The sequence below is a fragment of the Galleria mellonella genome, unplaced genomic scaffold, assembly GCF_026898425.1.
Source record: "Galleria mellonella isolate WM207_F2 unplaced genomic scaffold, CSIRO_AGI_GalMel_v1 utg63, whole genome shotgun sequence".
In the NCBI taxonomy this organism is placed as follows: Eukaryota; Metazoa; Arthropoda; class Insecta; order Lepidoptera; family Pyralidae; genus Galleria; species Galleria mellonella.
This window is the reverse complement of record NW_026442130.1, coordinates 7,617,632-7,634,611: the sequence shown is the minus strand read 5'-3', so window position 1 is coordinate 7,634,611 and position 16,980 is coordinate 7,617,632. Positions and strand designations below refer to the sequence as shown.

The following is a 16,980-nucleotide window of genomic DNA, read 5'->3' as shown; positions in this document are numbered from 1 at the left end:
TTAAAACGTCATTATTTCTGAAGTATGACGTTTAAAACTTAAATAAGTATCATCATCTCAGCCGTCACTTCAGCTTACATATCCTTAGGGCTATGTCGGCCACATTGGCTCCTCTACGGATATCTTCCTTCTGTAAGCCATCAAAAATATCTATATTATGTTTCAAAAACAAAAATGTAAGTGTAAATAAAATTAGACAAGATATAAAATAAATTTTATTGTTTCCAAAACTTGGGTTCGAATTTTATTTATTTTCTATAGTAGTCATCTATATAAATCAACAGAGTCTTAGACATTACCCGACTCTAGGAACTATAGTCCACTTCATACGTTGTTGTTCGTGAGAACGATGCCTGCGTATCCTGTAATTTCACTGCTATAATCTACCCTTTTAACTGAATTACAATACGTAAGCACAGCTGCTTGGAGGAAGAAACATGAATGAAAGAAAGTCATCCATGCAAACAACATTTCCTGCGATAAAGTTTGCACTTTATTTTACACAAACTCAAAATTTCTGTTTACTTAATAATTTTTAACAAATATTTTGCAATAATTTAAATAACCTTAACTACTAGAGAATAGGTCACCGCAAGTAAATAGAAACTATTTGAACAATGATCTGAGTTCTGAAAATACCCACATTATCTGAAATCCTTACATATACTTGATATCCAAATAAACAATATTATTTACATAATTAGTGTATATAAACGTGAATAAATATTAAACATTTAAATATATAGTTGTATAATGAGTAAGATTTAATCTCGATTCTGATGTATTTTCCTGACTTCCTATTATTGTACATATTATATATATATAAATTAACAATAACAACTATAATTTATTCTCGTTTTTAGATTTATTTATTTATTTATACTTTATTATACATGAAAATTACATTGTTATAAGTTATATTAAATTAAGATGTATAACAGACGAGCTTAACTCTATAAGAGTTCTCTTCCAGCAAACCTTGAGTGAAAAGTAGCATTAATTACCAGCGGGCAGTGCGCGTACAATAAGAAGTGGAAACAGTACAGTACTAGTACTTACTTATTCCTAGCACTACTTGATAGTCCTAAGAAATAACAAATGTAATTACCTGACTAACTTACCTAAATACAAATTAAGTTATATACTTACATTTGAAATATATATACACACATACACACACATATATGTATATATAAAAAAATATTCCTACATATTCAAAATACGTACTATACCTAATATACCTACATAAAAATAATAAGTTTATAAGGACAGAAGATGCTCTTTTAATATTCAGCGATTGACTTTCGCGGATGTGCAGTGGATTAATAATTATTATTTGTAATTTTATTTATGTATAATTATTTGGTAATTTGATACAAAGATAAAAATATAACAAACCCTTATGCTGAATTATGAATTTTGACAGAATAAAATTTACCAAAATATAATATATATACTATAATAATATCTACACAAATTGTAATTTTTATATTAATCTTATTCCTATGTCTTCATGTATAATTTCAGTTGCAGAATACATTTATAATTAAAATCTACATAAACATAGACAACATAATCTAAAACATACTCTGTAGATACCTAATTTATTTGTATACACGAACATAAAATAAACATGAAACAAAATATAAAGTTATTACAGTAACAAGAACTGGCAGCCATTTCGCACGGAGATCAAGCCTCGCTTTGAGAAATTCAACTCAACTTCACCATACCTACTTAATTTAAAAAGGTGCAACATTAAGATATCTATTATTACAATAAGGAAAAAAGAAGAAATAATTTGTACTTTCTGCCATCCACTAGCATATTTCACAACATGACGGGACAAGCACCTTTGTCCTTCTAACAAATATATGTTTGCTTGGCCCGCTTGTCATAATAATTACCAAGGTGTAATAATTCATTCTAGTTTACTCTCTTGACGTTTATGACATGTTCAGTATCTTCAATTACACACATAAGTACAAAACTATCAAAGCGAAAACATAATTGTACTTATCTTGTTGCAGGTTTCACGGACTCCGGTGTAAATGGAGCGGCGATAATTAGAAAAAGCAAAGGTTCCTTGCACGACACGCAAATACTCCTAGTCAGCCGATGTTTGCTCTCAGAGCGTTATCACTCGATAAGTTAGATCACAAGCCGAGTGTAAACAGTTTTATCATGGTAACATTCTTACTGAAGACATTCGGGCATAACACAGACTCCGCTACGGGGCGAGGCGCGCATTACACTTGAAACAAACATCTCAACCCTCAGTGGCTTGTTGGTGATGGCCGAACTCTCGTTAATTAAGGATTAGATAAATAAAATTAAATGTGCATGGGTGTTTAAAAGTGAAGTTTAAATGAGTGTTAATCAAGCCAAAGAACAAATCAAAGCTTTAAAGCTCAATTTTCTAGTCGAGTGAAAGTGATAGACGTCAAACTGGAGGATTTACACACACTGGAGGGGACCGAGGGCCAGGCTGGGCTCAGCAATGACACGGCGAGGGATAACTGTTTGGCTAAGAACATTAATGTGACGGGCTATTGCCCGGCATATTATGATGGTCTGTTGTGTTGGAACCCCACACCTCCTGACACCATCGCAGTACAGAAATGCTTCAGCTTCTTCCAAGGAGTACATTATGATGATACACGTAAGTATTCTGTTGATCTATTGTCATAGTAAAACGCACAAAATAAATAGAACAAGAAATTTGTAAATAATGTCAACAACAGATAGCTATCTGGCACTCAATAGATATTACACTTACAAGGTTTATAAAAACTGGAGATGAAAATATCAAATACAGCGTCCTATCATGTTTCTATTGTCACTTTACTCGTTTTGATTATTAAAGATATTTTAAAAGATGTATTATTTGCTAACGAGATCGATTTCACACACTGAAACTATATATTATCATTATTTATGCCTTACCAAAAAGTAATTCACCAACCCACGGGCATACTGATGTTAGAAATATGATGATATGATGATATATAAAATGATGAAAGATGTAAACTATGTATTCAATACCATTAGAATGTATGGGTATAGATATATGGTTGGTCCGTGCTAGTAAATTTTAATTAATTTAATTTCTGATCCCAAGCATTCTTTCCATACTGTGAAACCCATTCGATTCACTGATACCATAAATATACAAAGGAAATCCAAACAACATGATTATTATAAAGTTCTGTACTTACAAAGAGAATCAAATGATCCTTGTATTTCCAGAAATTTTAATTATATTTACTATTATGATTGGCATAGAAGTTAAATTGAAAAGTGTAATGAGACACTTTTTAAGCCCAATCGTTTTAGATGTAATAATTTGATAACTACTTTGTCTTCTAACATAAACATGTAAACACTGTTCTGTTTGATAAAATGAAAAACTAAACCTCAAAATAGAATTAACTCGTACATTAAAAAAATATAATGACATCACCGTAAATCTTTTATTATATACACATACGACATTCTCAACATGACGCATAAAGATATGTCTTGTTAAAATTTATCAAATATTTTAAAAATAAAATCAAATATTACCATCACAATAACAACTCATTAACGGCCTTTATTTTTCCTCATAAAAGGAATATATTTACCTATTCCAATTACTACAGGGTTTTGCTTCGTGTTTTTTTCTATTATAGTTGTTAATTATCTTCTGTCCCCTTAATTAGCTCTAACAACATCCTGGCCATAAATAGAAATAGTAACACATTGTATTATTTCTCTATCACCACACGGATCAAATATTGAGTCTTAGATTATATATATGGAGCAACAAGTATAAAAAAGTGTCAAAATTTAATAAGCTGATTATTTTTTTTTATTTAAAGATACTGCACTTTTTTGCAGTATTGGTCGTAATTGAATTAAAAACTTCCCCGGTCAGCATTTTCAAATAAAAATTGGAAACACCTAGTTTTATATATATATATAATGGCCGTGTGGTCCCGGCATAGAATGGGCCACCCCTTCTATTCCCATGGGTGTCGTAAAAGCCGACTAAGGGATGGCGACCATTTTCAATGATTTAACAATGAAAACATATTTTATATCTATACTGAGATATAAGACAAATATTCAATAAAAATTAACATTAATTACGAATCATTGTGCAGTCTTTTTTTTTATTTTTTCTAATTTATTCGTAACAACTTTGTACATTTTTATTTTTTAATCCCATATATTAAATAATTTTCATATCAGCCGTTAACTAATCACTTCTGAACATAGGCTAAACATATTAAAAAAAAAGTATTATGGTAACCCTATTCATGCAGACATGAATAAAAAGTTGTACAGTTTTTGGCGAAACATTTGTATGAACACACTCTATCTATATAATCTAAGGTGTCTTAAAACAAAGCGCTCTTTCGACCTTGTCCTTTTTATCCAATTACTTTTCAATAAAAAATTTAGAACTGAACAAAAACGAAATCATCAAATTCGAACTCGTAATGAACGTGAATGTAATTTCGAATAAGGACCAATTTCCATCAAAGCGAAGATGGACGGATACGATAAAGTTCCTGCTTCCAATTGCTCATTTCAGTGTGTTAGTATCGCGGTGAATTATTTTACCGCTCTACTTGTTTCAGAACTAATCATTCCTCTAATTAACGTGCCACTGCCGAACAAAGGCTATTGAAATCAAATCATCGTTACAATTGCGTTTATTTAACACAATTTCAAGCCTGCGTAATATGGATTGATAATGAAACCGAATTGAAGTCAACAAACCATCTCAAACCCATGAAGCCAGCTAATCGATAACACATTCAACTGATTAATTTATTTTCAATATTTGTTTTTCTAATTAGTGACTTTTAGAATTCGAGTCGTTAGTCATATTTTACTTCTTTCCTAGCTATGCCAGCGACATCGTCCGTGTGACCGAGCTATAGAAGCCTCTCGAAATCCTTCTCAATTTTATATGCCATTAACTTTTTGTTCGCTACTTCGTACACATGGAAGCAAAAGTACCAATTTACCAGAGGGAGACTTTGTACAAAAGTCGATTGCTTGGGTACCTCTGTCCCATTCGTGTTTCAACCGTGAAGCAGTTGTGTTTGCATGACTGTGTTTCGGTTTGAAGGGTGGGATATGGCGTGAATTTACTGGGTACAGAGGAATAACACCTGAGTCCTCAGGAATGGCAACGCATGGGGGGTATCATGGGTGAAACAGTATAATCTGCTATGTCCATGGTACTGCTCATGTCTATAGGCGACGGTTACCACTTTCCATCAGGTGGGTCGTCAGCTTGTTTGTCATTCTAAGTTGCATAAAAAAAAAAAAAAAAAAAAAAAGTAGGAAAACCAATGACCACTGTAGATAGACCACTTGTTAACGTAGTTCACGTATTAAGATTAAACATACTCCAATTTTAAAGTCTGACCTTCAGAAATACAGCTATAAAAACCAGATTCAATTTGGTGCAGCAGTTTTGCGTGATGCTGAAACAAACATACAGTCAAACATTTTTTTTTTAACTTACTATTTTGGCATCTATTAGTCTTATTAAGACCCCTCATATTATTTTTTCTTAAATATATCCCATGTGCAGAGATCGCCTTTTTATAATTTTATTATATTAATAAAATATGTTTGCCAAATTTCAAGGAGATAAAGTCAAACTTTTAGACCTATGATGATCATAAAGATTAAATATCATACTAAACCGTATTAAGGTTATTAACACTTTAACGCTGTCTGATCACCAAAAAAAACAACCTTACTAATTATACTTTCATAATTTTGATGTCACTTAATTCATTACAAATATAAAACCGAAGTTTTGTTTATAACAATATAAAGCATCAACACTTCATAATAAGGATTCACAATCATTAAATGAAGTGATAATAATGTTAGCGCAGCTAACACACCCTTTTTTATTACATTAACTAGTCATCAATAAATATGCAACTTTTTTTTAATCTAGCAATAGAAAAAAACAGAAATGCATTCCTTCATCCACTAAGGTAGAGGTGAACGAAGATATATTATCAGTTATATAATATTTTATGTATATCAAATTAAAATCTCTTTTTCTCTACTTTTTTCGCTTTAATAAATAGACACCTTTACGTACGCCATTTTGTCTTTTTCGTTTAACTTGATTTAGCCTAGAACTTCAAAATAGCAACAGTTCTTATAGAATTTGGAATAATTCGTGGCTTACAATCTCTGGAGAATAAACACGGATTAAGGTTCTAAGTTTGTTGAGCGACCGATAGGGTCATCTCAATGACACTTATATAAGTATCTTACTATGTCTGTTGTAACTTCAGAATCGCCATTCGTTATTTTCGTATTAAGTATTATCATCACAATCATATCAGCCTTTAACTGTTCGCTGCTGAACATAAACTACTCCCTTGGGGGGTTTTGCCAGTAGTTGCCACACTTGGCAGGCGGGTTGGCAACCGAAGTTAGGCTTTGTAGATATTTTAAGACGGACGCTACTGTTCATCCCTCGTCTTCCCTTAGTCGCCTCTTACAACACCCACAGGAAAGGAAGGGGGTAGCCTATTCTATTCCGGAATCATACGGCAAGTATTAAGTATTACACAACACCTATTTTTTATACCACAAAGATTGCAAACAAGTAAGTTTGCCACCTCTTACGTGAACTGTACCGTAAAAATGTGGAATTGCCTTTCCCGTAACGTGTTTCCTTCAACTTATAACATCGGATCATTCAAACGTAGCGTGAAAAAGCTCTTAGTAAGGCGGCATAGTGCAGTCAATCATTGAGAGTAAATAATTCTCTTTTTGGTTGATCGTATTCATGGACCACATTGCCTCCGTGTTTGCTTAAAATGATTTGGTCACATGTCATGCAATAATAAAGAAAAGTATAAAGCCTATCTAATTGTAAACGGTCACTGTAACCTATGAACACCTGCTACACTAGAGGTGTCACGTACGCGTTGCGACCCTGCAGAAACCTTAATATACCCTTTTTGAAGAACCTCGTACAGTCGTCTCTAGGGAAAACCTCGGAAGGTAGCTCATTTCAGGGCCGAAGCGTTAACTGTTATAATCTATCAAAATATTTCGAATGAGTTTTAGTTTATATTATGAACCGGAAAATAAGTTTGTTTATTTGTTGATTGCGCCTTTACGACTCAACCAACCATCATGAAATTTTGTTTTATTTGCCATTTAAAAGTCGTTCTATAAATTTATCACAAGTTTCGTGTTCGGCACAGAAAAAATAACTGAATATTTTCACTTTATTGTCATAAAACACTAAAGTCTTTTTTTACAAACCAATATCAAAATGTGTCTTAGACATATTATGTAATGTTTTATTTATAGCAAGACATTAGAACTTTTTTGTGAACAAGGGTAACTCAATGTCTCCACCTATTGTTTATAGGGGAGAAACAAAAAGCTATTGTTCGGAGTTTCGAGTTTCACTTTCCCTTTTCTAAACGATTCGACTCTTCGGTCTCAGAAAGTCAAATACTTATCTCCATAGCTTTATCATCATATAAACTATATAAATATAGACCTATACTATTTTAATAAATGATACACAGATGGATTAAATCATTTTATCCTATTTTACACAAGTTAATCGTCGAAATAGAATTAATATATAATAAATTAATCAATTCCGTTTTTTACTTTTAATTAATCTTTATTTACCAAATAGATAAACTAATTTCAATTCTTTTTTATTTATTTAAAAGCTAATTTAGGTAATTGTAGAATTGTTTTATGTAAACCCTCAATTGTTTGAAATTAGAGTCATTTGGTTTATATAAAAACAAGTAATGAAAATGAATATCTTATCTTACTAATATAATAAAATTCTAACTGGACGAGATATTTAAAAGATTTTTTAATAAATGATTTAATAATATAAATGAGTTAAAATAAGAGCAATGGAAGCTAAATTATTAGTAAATATATTCAAACCTAAACAATGATATAAGCACAGCTGCTTGACAACAGAAACACAAACACAAATGGGACAGACATTGGTATAAATTCACCCTTTGGTAAGATCTACGTAAATAATAATTTGTATTAACTGTTGTTGAAAGACAAAAGAAGTTGACATTATCATATATTAAACTATATGAATATTAATAAAGTGGAAAGACTCGTTTGTTTGTAAAACTCAAAAACTACTCTTTCTACATTATCAGCAAGTAATATATAGTCCATATATTATTATTAAAAAAAATTAGGGATCCCTAATATAATATAATAATATGTATGTAATATAACCCAATAATAATATAACCCAAAGTATCAAATATTTTCGTATTAAATTTCATATAAAATATTAATTTATCTTTCTATCTACCTTTGCGAATCCGGGGTGATTTATCACTAAACTATATTTAGGATTTAGGAAGAAGTCCAACTTACTTCTCGTCTTTTTATCGATGGTCATGAAGAAAATTATTGAGACATTCTTGAAAATTAGTTGGCTCATATTGAGTTCGAAGCCTCTCAAAATGAATGAAGTCTTTCAAAATGCAAATGCCGCCGCTTCTGAGTTTGTGAATCGAAATAAAAATAATATATCGTTGCCCTATTTCAAAACTATTTCTATTTAATTGTTAAAAAGACGTTACCGACAGGATAAGTTGAATCCTAAAAAATATTTTACATAAGTAACATAAGACTTCTGTGGTACAGTCACTTAGCTTAAATTTAGGAACCAATTTAGAATTCAGAATCACATACATTTGTGTGAGTGTAAATATTTTACTGAACTATTATTGGTCTTATCTTGCAGAAGTCCATATCACTGATGTTGATATGTTGTTTTTGTGATTATATTCAATCTGAGGGAGGAGTCAAGAGTCTCCGGAACCGCTATGTCAATAATTAACTTGTGTTTCACAAAAAACCAACCGACTTCAATTATGGCAAAACATTTTTTTTAAACTAAACTACTGTTTCCATTAAATTTCTATGGGGTCAATCTGTAAGTAAGTAATACCCTTTCGGATAAAAAATATAGAATTTTCCTGAATAGAAATAGAAAAATAGAATTATATCTGACAGAATTATGAAAAAAATACAACTCATTTTAATTGAATTAAGAACTTCCTTTTTAAATCATTTCAAAAAAGACGTGTGTAGAATAAAAGAGTTATGAATGTGCTTTTTGCACTGTACGAAATACCAGTATATGTGTGGATAGAGGCTAGGCCTGTAGATAGATCAAAATTATTGTTGTAACAATGGAATACTGTATTACATCAATAAGAGTCTACTTATTATTTGTTCTATCTAAACTAATATTATAAAAATGAAAGATTTGATTTTTTGTACGTTTGTTTGTTTGTAGTGGATAAATTCAAAAACAATTCAATTAAAAATCCTTTTACCTATAGAAAGCTACATTACCAGTGAATAGCATAGAGTATATATTACTATTAATACTAATCTATCTACCGGCCCTGGCGATGCCGAAATGGATTGCTAGTATTTAATTATACATGGCCAACTTCACAAAATTTTAGTACAGCGTACAGACGAGGTCATCTTAATATTGTATGGACAAGATAAGTAAAATGTTTCTTATACATAAGCTGACAATTTATGACACTTGCATTAGTTTAGTTCTAGGTCTGTTACTAATAGCCTATCTTATATGGAATTTGAAACCACCCAAAACAGTCCATCTTACGTCAACCATCCCTCTCTATTTTATGTACCTACAAATTCAATAACATATATAATTTTTTTTTATCCAATTTAGAATGACAAACAAGCTAACGGCCCACTTCAGGGAAAAAGGTAACTGTCGCCTATAGACATAAACAGTACTATGGCCATAACAGAATATACTGTGTCGCCCACGATTTCCTTCATGCGTTGCTATTCCTGAAGATTAAGGCGTTATGCCTCTGTATTCGTTAATTTGTAATTGGTATACCCTACCCTTCGAACGGAAACACAACCACGCTAACAAAACAGCTTCACGACAGAAACACGAATGAAACAGAGGTGCCCAAGCAGACGACTTTTGTACAAAGTCTCTTATTAGTAAATTATAGAATAAAAATTTCATCTTTAGATAAGTATAGACGTATTTTCACTCATAAAGATAGTACTGTTGAATTAATCACTCATTAATAACTTAAATTCAATTATTATAATGTAATCGACACACACTGTTATCACTTTAGTTTTATATAAACATGGTTGTATGTATATGAATCAGAAAATACAACTTTTATACACTATCCTCATAGTTATACATCATTTTTTCAAATCCAATGTGCAAAATATAGGCATATTTTGCGCATTCACTTTTGTCCACAAACTTTAAGATATTTTAAATTCCAAGATTTAGCAAAGTTTCCTAAACGATGCTAAATTTAATTGGATTCGTCGAATTAATTAATAAATCAATTATGTAAGATAATTCTAAAACTTATTTTTGAGTTAACACAATTAGTTCTATTTTTACAAGTACAATGCTTATTGCATGATACTCGGTCATAAAGTATTGAAAATGTTTTGGCCCTATTACGTTTAATTGTTGAAGCTAATGTAACAACATGATATTTTCATATTGATTAGATAAGTTCAACAACATAGTTCAACAATAAGTTTAATATGACATATAAATATTGTAGATATTGATTAGTGACTATTATAGTTAACTATATATCTAATTACAATACAACAATAAATTAAAGTTAATATAAAATTCCTTAAATACTAATACTAATTATAAGTAATCCCCCAACGCACCACACCGAGGCAGCGTACCCAATATACTGGCAGCATTACCTCTTTGGATTGCCAAACTTATCTTTTGGGCAAAGTAGCTACCAGCTTTTTTTTATACTTTTTTTTATACAACTTAGAATGGCAAACAAGCTGACGGCCCACCTGATGGAAAGTGGTAACCGTCGCCTATAGACATGAGCAGTACCATGGACATAACAGAGTATACTGTTTCGCCCATGATACCCCCATGCGTTGCCATTCCTGAGGACTCAGATGTTATTCCCCTGTACCCAGTAAATTCACGTCATATCCCACCCTTCAAACCGAAACACGGTCATGCAAGCTCTTGGGTCACCAGTAACCTCGATGAGGCGCGCTGCGATCGTCCGATAAAAATTCTTTGCATCTGGGCCACACGGGCCCATCGTCTCTACAGCAAATGGCAAAAAACAATAAGACCTCTCCAGATGTGAGTATTTACGCGTCTTTATTGTTTCCGCTGTCACTGCCGCAGCACCCGAACAAGAAGACGATCTAGATAAATGGCTTGGAGCTAACGTGTCTACTAACGTGTTAACTATTGTACATACGAAACTATTTTCCGTATTCATCTGCCAATTAGTCAATAAGTTTCATTTTACATATATTCATTACCGTAGATAATCAAATGTTTTACCGACAGTAAAATACAGTTAAATATTAATAATAAACGTAATATTATTTTTAATTTAAACCATACTTTATTTACAATATCTTGTATGTGTATATTTGTTATTTATATATATTTATTTGTTTATTTATGTAAATTTCTGTATATATGTATATCAACAATTACTAGTACCGCATTTCAGTATTCTGACGCTTCCCTTAGATTAACTGGGAGAGAATGCTTTTAACATACCAGGTAGCAAGGTAACATCTGCAACTAAAATAAGACGTCGATTCGAAATCATTTTAGGGTGTGGGACTGAAAATCGACGTCAGTATGACGAATAATTGCTACCTAGGATTAATTCCATCTTATACACATATCTGCCAATGAATAAATAAATAAATAAAATAAACAACATATCAGATTAAGAAATAAAAATATATTCTTTATAAAAAATTATATCATTCATAATTTACAAGATATTTTAGAATAATATTCATGAAATGTACGAACTCTCCCTAATATTCCCGATCACCTATAGCTAGATTATTTCACTGAAGCCATTAGCAATTTCGGTGGTCTTATTCAGTAAAATTTAATCATCGCATTGCCATTTCAGACTTTAAATACATTAGGGAATCCATTAACACTTCAGGTACTAAGCAATTAGATGTAACAAGGAATACTTGAAATGTGTCTTTAAAATCAAGCTCATAATTTTTAATTAAGATTCCTTATCAATAAGGTACAAAGGGACCCTTTTAGTGCGACTTTGACCGCCCGTCCATCTGTCCGTTTACCATAGCATTATATCACAGCAACTATTAATATAGGGGCCGCCCTAGACGGACGTATGTCGACCAAATAGGCGACGTGCTGAAGAAGGGCCAAATTAAAAGTACCCGGCGAGCGTGTATGAAAAGATTGATGAATGTGGAAGAAGCGAAAGAGGTTTGTTTAAATCAAAGCATTTGGCGTTCCATTGTTTCTGCCTACCCTAATGGGAGACAGGCGTGACAGATATGTATGTATGTATTAATAATAATAATTGGAAATTTACCTATTGTTGACCCGCATATATTACAATGAAAATAATTAAAAAATATTTTTTGGTAAGGGGCTAAAAGGGATACTTAAAATTCAAACTAGGCCTACCAATCTAAATGGGCCATTTTGATTCGTCTATATGTAAATAATACGCGGACAAAGTCGTGTGACAAAGAACAGGCCACCCCTTCCTTTCCAGTAAGTGTCGTAAGAAATGACTAAAGGAACTTAATTGTAGAAAGATCGGCAACATCGTCCCTCTCATAACATATCTAAAATCTTAACTGCAATTGCCAACCCACCTGCCAAGTGTGGCAACTACTAGCAAAACTTCCCGTATGGAGAAGGCAGCAGCAGCAAAAGTTCAGCAATGGACAGTTAACGGCTGAAATAATGATAATGATGAATATCATGCTTTAAATAGGAATATCTTATAATATTCTGATAATAATAAAGTCAATGTACTAACTATCAGAAACAGTAGCTGATATAATCGTTGTTATGAAATATCACATCGTGCTTTTAGAACATAAAATAAAATATAATATAATATAATAAAATTTTGTCTTTTATAACAATAAAAGACAAAAACAATCGTTCTAACTCCTAGAATAAAATAGGCCACATTTTTCAATACTCCGTTACACCTTTCAGCGACAAGGCTGCCCATTGTTTTCTTATTGTGATCATTCCTTGTAAAATTGTTTATATCTATAATAAGTTTACTATTGTAATCTTTTGGAGGAAATAATAAAGAGCATCTATCTTATCATTGTATCAACGATGTTTGTTACTTTTTACTATGACGAACCCATGTCTTGTATTAGATACAGAATATACTTGAGAATACTCCAAACCAAAAGTTTACCCGGCGGTACGAAAACCTGTGCGTAAATTTTATTAACACACCAACAATTTAAAATTCCGTCTAATACTTATAAATAAATGTAAAATTGCGTTTGTTTGTCTATTATCCCTTAGCGTTTTAACATTTTAATATATCTTTATGAATTTTGGTACATGCGTAACATTTGGTATAGAGAAAGATAAATTACTTTTTATTCCAGTCAATAATCTCCTGTTACTGTTGGTAAATCATCTTCTGTTATTGAAAAAGCAATATTGTGTTTGGTTTGAGTATAAAAACCAGTGCGACCATAGTCATGTATTGTGAGTGATCATGACTTGCAATTTAAAATAAACTAGCTTTATCCCGCAGTTTGTCGTCAATCTATGTGTTAAATTTTCTTCAAAATCCTTCAATATTTTGTGTGTAATTAAGTAATTATTATCCAAACATCTTTACAGCTTTGAAATGTAAAATATTAACAGAATTAATAGGACACTCCAATAGATCAAATCTTATTAAGAACAATAACTAACCGAACGTAGAAATTACTGCTAAACTATTATCTATTCACAGTCTGTAGCACCGTTAGTTCAGGATATTAAGTACTCTATCTATGAACAGTATTATCCTTGATACACTCACTAAGATATTTGGCTAATGATTTATTAGTTACTAACTACCAGACGGAAACTTTGTACAAAAGTCATGTGCTTGGGCACCTCTGTCCCATTTGTGTTTCTACCGTGAAGCAGTTGTGTTTGCATAGCTGTGTTTCAGTTTGAAGGGTGGGATATGGCAGTGAATTTACAGGGTACAGAGAAATAACACCTGGGTCCTCAGGACTGACAACGCATGGAGGATATCATAGGCGATACAGTGTACTCTGTTATGGCCATGGTACTGCTCATGTCTATAGACGACAGATACCACATTCCATCAGGTGAACCGTCAGCTTGTTTGCCATTCTAAACTGCATAAAAAAGCTTTTACGCACGACTTCGTCAATGTAACCGCGAAGATTTGTTCACTGACTGAGAAAAAAAATATCCCATGTAGTATATGTATATTAAATTTCATAGTGATTAGTGAAATCGTTGCAGTACTAAAAGGTAACAAAACTACACATGAACAAACAAATTTACTTCCGCATTTAGTAAGAAATTTATGAACTACATCAATTTATAAGCACTTCTAATGTATATTAATCTACAGAGTAAAATCGAAATTCTTATTCATTTGTACTTCATTCATTTAAACTGAATATCTTTTTTTTTATACAACTTAGCAATATAAAATATGGCAAACAAGCTGACGGCCCACCTAATGGAAAGTGGTAACCGTCGCCTATAGACATGAGCAGTACCATGGACATAACAGAGTATACTGTTTCGCCCATGATACCTCCCATGCGTTGCCATTCCTAATGAAACAGAGGTACCGAAACAATCGACTTTATACTATATACCCAATATTTTTTATTTGTTTACTTATTAATCCAACAATAACTAAAATATTAAACTCACAATTACATAAATAACAAGAAAAAACAACACTTGTAAATGTATTATTTAATTATATATATATATATATATATATATATATATATATATATATATATATATATATATATATATATATATATAACACATATCACTTTTTAGTATAACATATATTTTTTCACAACTTTTTAAAACAAATACCCTATAAATTACATATGTATACACAATGTCTTAGCTATTTAATTGTCACAATTTCCATATAGATAGGTATCAAAGATATGTGGCGATAGCCCGACAGTAGTATCCAGAGTGCCAGTGCAATTTAATTTATTAGACACAATCAAAGACAATAGTGGTTAGAGCAGGGGTTCCCAAACTTATTTTGTCTACTGCCCATTTAGAGAATAAATTATTTTATAGCGCTCCCATTTTTGCACCTACTTAAAGACCACTATTACTTCAAGATCAACAAATCACCCCCTGAACCTCTACACAACGCCTCCATTTTTTTTTTGGGTCTCTTACCGCTCTTTGTGGCCTACAGCGTCCACAAAGGGGCGTTATCGCCCACTTTGGGAAAGGCTGGGTTAGAGCATCAACATTATGTACTTGTATCATACGTAAGATACAGAAACACGAGCACAACTTTTACCAACTTCCACACTAGATACATCGTCACATTAGCCTTTAACTATCTACTGCTGAACATAAGCCTCCTCCTTGTGGGAGTTTTGCCAGTAGTTACCACGTTTGGCAGGCGAATTGGCAACCGCTATTACGCTTTCGACATGTTTTAAGAGGAACGCTGCTGCCCATCCCTCGCCCTCCCTTAGTCGCCTCTTACGATACCCACGAGAAAGGAAGGGGTGGCCTATTTTATGCCGAGACCACACGGCAAGAGATATATACCTATATACAAATCAAAAAACATATTAAGAAATTGGTTGTGTACCATATATGTATAAGAGTATATATTAGTGCAATTTCGTGTATTAATAAATTCAAAAACATTAGTTTGGAAGACTCAACATTTTTCGTTTTTTTTTTTTATCAATGTTTCTTTGGTGAAAATGTTCAGATTCGGTAGAACAACTCCTTGAAATATTATCATCATCAACACAGTACACATGTTTACATTTTCGCCAACAGATCTCACAAGGGCTGTATATTTACTATACTTTATTGTAAATACAATTAACTAATATTTTTTGTAAAATAAATATATAGCCAAATTATTTCTAATATTACAACAATTCAACGAATCTTTATGCAATTTTGAATACCTTTATAAAATCTCTAGGTTTTATCCCAAGAAGATTTAGGAGATCCTTGGAAAACAATTTAATATTTTAGTGGGTAAAGTCTCTACTCGTAATAAGCATAGCACCTTTTTTATACTTGATGTTACATAAAAAGAAACTGATATTAGCTAGGATTAAAAATAAAATTGTAAGAAAACTGCGTATTAAATAAACATATATTTAATATAAACAAAATTATGTAGAAGTTTTTTTTTACAAATTAATCTTTGTATACCCATAGCTAGAGAATGTGATTATGATATGTAGCTTATGCCACCACCCTTTTCCAAACCACACGAATTTGTACTTTGTGGATGAACTCTTGGTATATTACTCCTACTGAATTGTAGAATTGTTATCCACCTTATAGATGCTCGACTTCTACAAATTTTACAAACAGTGAAATTTGTTTACAAATTACATAATGCCAATTAATAATTAAAGGTAAAAAACTTCAATTGTGACAAAACCAATTATTTTGGTCTAAAACGTAAACTACTAAACCGATATTGATAAAGTTTTTATGGGACCAATCTAATGGAATATCCTTTCGAATAAAAAATATCATATTGGTTAAAAATGTACATCCTAACGCAATCCCTTTAGTCCTTCACCATAAATCAATAAAATAGATAAAAGGATAGGTCTCCTACATATGGTAAGATTAAGTTTTGATATCCGTGAACTATCATTCTTTATGTAATTGGGACCTTTTCGATATTAATTTATTTTTGTAAACATCCAGATAGTAGGTCATAAGTATATTTACGTTGACATTCCTCTCATTGGTACACAAATATTTTTATTAGTTTACTAGTTGACCTGGTGAACTTCGTATCATTTACAACGTCATCTATTAAAACTAATCCAAAGCAGCGATTTTCC

At 31.8% G+C, this 16,980-nt stretch overlaps 1 long non-coding RNA gene across 1 annotated transcript; it reads left to right on the top strand.

The window, feature by feature from the left end:
• The first annotated feature begins 248 nt into the window (after positions 1–248).
• Positions 249–2,528, top strand: LOC128201788 (uncharacterized). Its single transcript, XR_008253426.1, has 3 exons — positions 249–1,100; positions 1,528–1,750; positions 2,031–2,528. It is a non-coding gene; the product is annotated as an uncharacterized LOC128201788 (long non-coding RNA).
• Positions 2,529–16,980: the final 14,452 nt, after the last annotated feature.